Consider the following 5,520-nt stretch of genomic DNA (forward strand, 5'->3'; position numbering starts at 1 on the left):
GGAAGATGCCCCCTGGTCCCGGTTCTATTTTAGGACACTTTGGTGAGTTTTCTACCCGCAAACCAAGCCCCCCAAGCCCGCCGCCTGGTGGGGGAACATGCCCCCTGGTCCCGGTTCTATTTTAGGACACTTTGGTGAGTTTTCTACCCGCAAACCAAGCCCCCCAAGCCCGCCGCCTGGTGGGGGAACATGCCGCCTAGCCCGGTTCTATTTTAGGTCACTTTGGTGAGTTTTCTACCCGCAAACCAAGCCCCCCAAGCCCGCCGCCTGGTGGGGGAAGAGGCCCCCTGGTCCCGGTTCTATTTTAGGACACTTTGGTGAGTTTTCTACCCGCAAACCAAGCCCCCCAAGCCCGCCGCCTGGTGGGGGAACATGCCCCCTGGTCCTGGTTCTATTTTAGGACACTTTGGTGAGTTTTCTACCCGCAAACCAAGCCCCCCAAGCCCGCCGCCTGGTGGGGGAACATGCCCCCTGGTCCCGGTTCTATTTTAGGACACTTTGGTGAGTTTTCTACCCGGAAACCAAGCCCCCCAAGCCCGCCACCTGGTGGGGGAAGAGGCCCCCTGGTCCCGGTTCTATTTTAGGACACTTTGGTGAGTTTTCTACCCACACTGCAGGTCCCCAAATGCCGCCATCTGGTGGGGGAACATGCCGCCTGCACCGGTTCTATTTTAAGTCACTTTGGTGAGTTTTCTGCCCACACTACGGGTCCCCAAATGCCGCCATCTGGTGGGGGAACATGCCGCCTGCACCGGTTCTATTTTAAGTCACTTTGGTGAGTTTTCTGCCCACACTACGGGTCCCCAAATGCCGCCATCTGGTGGGGGAACATGCCGCCTGCACCGGTTCTATTTTAAGTCACTTTGGTGAGTTTTCTGCCCACACTACGGGTCCCCAAATGCCGCCATCTGGTGGGGGAACATGCCGCCTGCACCGGTTCTATTTTAAGTCACTTTGGTGAGTTTTCTGCCCACACTACGGCTCCCCAAATGCCGCCATCTGGTGGGGGAACATGCCGCCTGCACCGGTTCTATTTTAAGTCACTTTGGTGAGTTTTCTACCCACACTACGGGTCCCCAAATGCCGCCATCTGGTGGGGGAACATGCCGCCTGCACCGGTTCTATTTTAAGTCACTTTGGTGAGTTTTCTACCCACACTACGGGTCCCCAAATGCCGCCATCTGGTGGGGGAACATGCCGCCTGCACCGGTTCTATTTTAAGTCACTTTGGTGAGTTTTCTGCCCACACTACGGGTCCCCAAATGCCGCCATCTGGTGGGGGAACTGCCGCCTAGTCCCGGTTCTATTTTAGGTCACTTTTCTCACTTTCTGACCCACAAATAATGCCCCAAATGCCGCCGCCTGGTGGGGGGAACTGCCGCCTAGTCCCGGTTCTATTTTAGGTCACTTTTCTCACTTTCTTACCCACAAATAATGCCCCAAATGCCGCCGCCTGGTGGGGGGAACTGCCGCCTAGTCCCGGTTCTATTTTAGGTCACTTTTCTCACTTTCTGACCCACAAATAATGCCCCAAATGCCGCCGCCTGGTGGGGGGAACTGCCGCCTAGTCCCGGTTCTATTTTAGGTCACTTTTCTCACTTTCTGACCCACAAATAATGCCCCAAATGCCGCCGCCTGGTGGGGGGAACTGCCGCCTAGTCCCGGTTCTATTTTAGGTCACTTTTCTCACTTTCTGACCCACAAATAATGCCCCAAATGCCGCCGCCTGGTGGGGGGAACTGCCGCCTAGTCCCGGTTCTATTTTAGGTCACTTTTCTCACTTTCTTACCCACAAATAATGCCCCAAATGCCGCCGCCTGGTGGGGGGAACTGCCGCCTAGTCCCGGTTCTATTTTAGGTCACTTTTCTCACTTTCTTACCCACAAATAATGCCCCAAATGCCGCCGCCTGGTGGGGGGAACTGCCGCCTAGTCCCGGTTCTATTTTAGGTCACTTTTCTCACTTTCTGACCCACAAATAATGCCCCAAATGCCGCCGCCTGGTGGGGGGAACTGCCGCCTAGTCCCGGTTCTATTTTAGGTCACTTTTCTCACTTTCTGACCCACAAATAATGCCCCAAATGCCGCCGCCTGGTGGGGGGAACTGCCGCCTAGTCCCGGTTCTATTTTAGGTCACTTTTCTCACTTTCTGACCCACAAATAATGCCCCAAATGCCGCCGCCTGGTGGGGGGAACTGCCGCCTAGTCCCGGTTCTATTTTAGGTCACTTTTCTCACTTTCTGACCCACAAATAATGCCCCAAATGCCGCCGCCTGGTGGGGGGAACTGCCGCCTAGTCCCGGTTCTATTTTAGGTCACTTTTCTCACTTTCTGACCCACAAATAATGCCCCAAATGCCGCCGCCTGGTGGGGGGAACTGCCGCCTAGTCCCGGTTCTATTTTAGGTCACTTTTCTCACTTTCTTACCCACAAATAATGCCCCAAATGCCGCCGCCTGGTGGGGGGAACTGCCGCCTAGTCCCGGTTCTATTTTAGGTCACTTTTCTCACTTTCTTACCCACAAATAATGCCCCAAATGCCGCCGCCTGGTGGGGGGAACTGCCGCCTAGTCCCGGTTCTATTTTAGGTCACTTTTCTCACTTTCTGACCCACAAATAATGCCCCAAATGCCGCCGCCTGGTGGGGGGAACTGCCGCCTAGTCCCGGTTCTATTTTAGGTCACTTTTCTCACTTTCTGACCCACAAATAATGCCCCAAATGCCGCCGCCTGGTGGGGGGAACTGCCGCCTAGTCCCGGTTCTATTTTAGGTCACTTTTCTCACTTTCTTACCCACAAATAATGCCCCAAATGCCGCCGCCTGGTGGGGGGAACTGCCGCCTAGTCCCGGTTCTATTTTAGGTCACTTTTCTCACTTTCTGACCCACAAATAATGCCCCAAATGCCGCCGCCTGGTGGGGGGAACTGCCTGCTAGTCCCGGTTCTATTTTAGGTCACTTTTCTCACTTTTCTACCCACAAATAATGGCAAAAAAAAATGCTTACAGCACCCAGTATTCCCAGGCGGTCTCCCATCCAAGTACTAACTGGGCCCGACCCTGCTTGGCTTCCGAGATCAGACGAGATCGGGCTCATTCAGGGTGGTGTGGCCGTAAGCGAGGGAAGCGCTTGTGAAATGCCCCAAAGTGTTGAAAATGTTCCCCAGGCCCCTGGTTCCCCATCCCCGCAGGAGGAGGCTCCCCAGGCCCCCTGGTTCCCCATCCCCGCAGGAGGAGGCTCCCCAGGCCCCCTGGTGCAGGAGGAGGCTCCCCAGGCCCCTGGTTCCCCATCCCCGCAGGAGGAGGCTCCCCAGGCCCCCTGGTTCCCCATCCCCGCAGGAGGAGGCTCCCCAGGCCCCATGGTTCCCCATCACCGCAGGAGGAGGCTCCCCAGGCCCCTGGTTCCCCATCCCCGCAGGAGGAGGCTCCCCAGGCCCCCTGGTTCCCCATCCCCGCAGGAGGAGGCTCCCCAGGCCCCATGGTTCCCCATCACCGCAGGAGGAGGCTCCCCAGGCCCCCTGGTTCCCCATCCCCGCAGGAGGAGGCTCCCCAGGCCCCCTGGTGCAGGAGGAGGCTCCCCAGGCCCCCTGGTTCCCCATCCCCGCAGGAGGAGGCTCCCCAGGCCCCCTGGTTCTCCATGCCCGCAGGAGGAGGCTCCCCAGGCCCCTGGTTCTCCATCCCCGCAGGAGGAGGCTCCCCAGGCCCCCTGGTTCTCCATCCCCGCAGGAGGAGGCTCCCCAGGCCCCCTGGTTCTCCATCCCCGCAGGAGGAGGCTCCCCAGGCCCCTGGTTCTCCATCCCCGCAGTAGGAGGCTCCCCAGGCCCCCTGGTTCTCCATCCCCGCAGGAGGAGGCTCCCCAGGCCCCCTGGTTCTCCATCCCCGCAGGAGGAGGCTCCCCAGGCCCCCTGGTTCTCCATCCCCGCAGGAGGAGGCTCCCCAGGCCCCTGGTTCTCCATGCCCGCAGGAGGAGGCTCCCCAGGCCCCCATGTTCTCCATGCCCGCAGGAGGAGGCTCCCCAGGCCCCTTGGTTCTCCATCCCCGCAGGAGGAGGCTCCCCAGGCCCCTGGTTCCCCATCCCCGCAGGAGGAGGCTCCCCAGGCCCCCTGGTTCTCCATGCCCGCAGGAGGAGGCTCCCCAGGCCCCCTGGTTCTCCATGCCCGCAGGAGGAGGCTCCCCAGGCCCCCTGGTTCTCCATGCCCGCAGGAGGAGGCTCCCCAGGCCCCCTGGTTCTCCATCCCCGCAGGAGGAGGCTCCCCAGGCCCCTGGTTCTCCATGCCCGCAGGAGGAGGCTCCCCAGGCCCCCTGGTTCTCCATGACCGCAGGAGGAGGCTCCCCAGGCCCCCTGGTTCTCCATCCCCGCAGGAGGAGGCTCCCCAGGCCCCCTGGTTCCCCATCCCCGCAGGAGGAGGCTCCCCAGGCCCCCTGGTTCTCCATGCCCGCAGGAGGAGGCTCCCCAGGCCCCCTGGTTCCCCATCCCCGCAGGAGGAGGCTCCCCAGGCCCCTGGTTCTCCATCACCGCAGGAGGAGGCTCCCCAGGCCCCCTGGTTCTCCATGCCCGCGGGAGGAGGCTCCCCAGGCCCCCTGGTTGGGAGAGGGGGAAAAAGACCAAAGTGTTTAAAAATGCCCCAAAGTGTTGAAAATGTTCCCCAGGCCCCTGGTTCCCCATCCCCGCAGGAGGAGGCTCCCCAGGCCCCCTGGTTGGGAGAGGGGGAAAAAGAGCAAAGTGTTTAAAAATGCCCCAAAGTGTTGAAAATGTTCCCCAGGCCCCTGGTTCCCCATCCCCGCAGGAGGAGGCTCCCCAGGCCCCCTGGTTGGGAGAGGGGGAAAAAGAGCAAAGTGTTTAAAAATGCCCCAAAGTGTTGAAAATGTTCCCCAGGCCCCTGGTTCCCCATCCCCGCAGGAGGAGGCTCCCCAGGCCCCCTGGTTGGGAGAGGGGGGAAAAAGACCAAAGTGTTTAAAAATGCCCCAAAGTGTTGAAAATGTTCCCCAGGCCCCTGGTTCCCCATCCCCGCAGGAGGAGGCTCCCCAGGCCCCCTGGTTGGGAGAGGGGGAAAAAGAGCAAAGTGTTTAAAAATGCCCCAAAGTGTTGAAAATGTTCCCCAGGCCCCTGGTTCCCCATCCCCGCAGGAGGAGGCTCCCCAGGCCCCCTGGTTGGGAGAGGGGGGAAAAGAGCAAAGTGTTTAAAAATGCCCCAAAGTGTTGAAAATGTTCCCCAGGCCCCTGGTTCCCCATCCCCGCAGGAGGAGGCTCCCCAGGCCCCCTGGTTGGGAGAGGGGGAAAAAGAGCAAAGTGTTTAAAAATGCCCCAAAGTGTTGAAAATGTTCCCCAGGCCCCTGGTTCCCCATCCCCGCAGGAGGAGGCTCCCCAGGCCCCCTGGTTGGGAGAGGGGGGAAAAAGACCAAAGTGTTTAAAAATGCCCCAAAGTGTTGAAAATGTTCCCCAGGCCCCTGGTTCCCCATCCCCGCAGGAGGAGGCTCCCCAGGCCCCCTGGTTGGGAGAGGGGGAAAAAGAGCAAAGTGTTTAAA

At 59.8% G+C, this 5,520-nt stretch overlaps 1 non-coding gene across 1 annotated transcript; it reads right to left on the reverse strand.

Annotated features, from left to right (window-relative positions):
* Nucleotides 1-2,995: 2,995 nt before the first annotated feature.
* LOC148057893 (5S ribosomal RNA) lies at nucleotides 2,996-3,114 on the reverse strand. The gene has a single exon (XR_015710328.1). It is a non-coding gene; the product is annotated as a 5S ribosomal RNA (ribosomal RNA).
* Nucleotides 3,115-5,520: the final 2,406 nt, after the last annotated feature.

This window comes from Callionymus lyra, unplaced genomic scaffold (assembly GCF_982586985.1).
Source record: "Callionymus lyra unplaced genomic scaffold, fCalLyr1.hap1.1 HAP1_SCAFFOLD_397, whole genome shotgun sequence".
Lineage (NCBI taxonomy): Eukaryota > Metazoa > Chordata > Actinopteri > Syngnathiformes > Callionymidae > Callionymus > Callionymus lyra.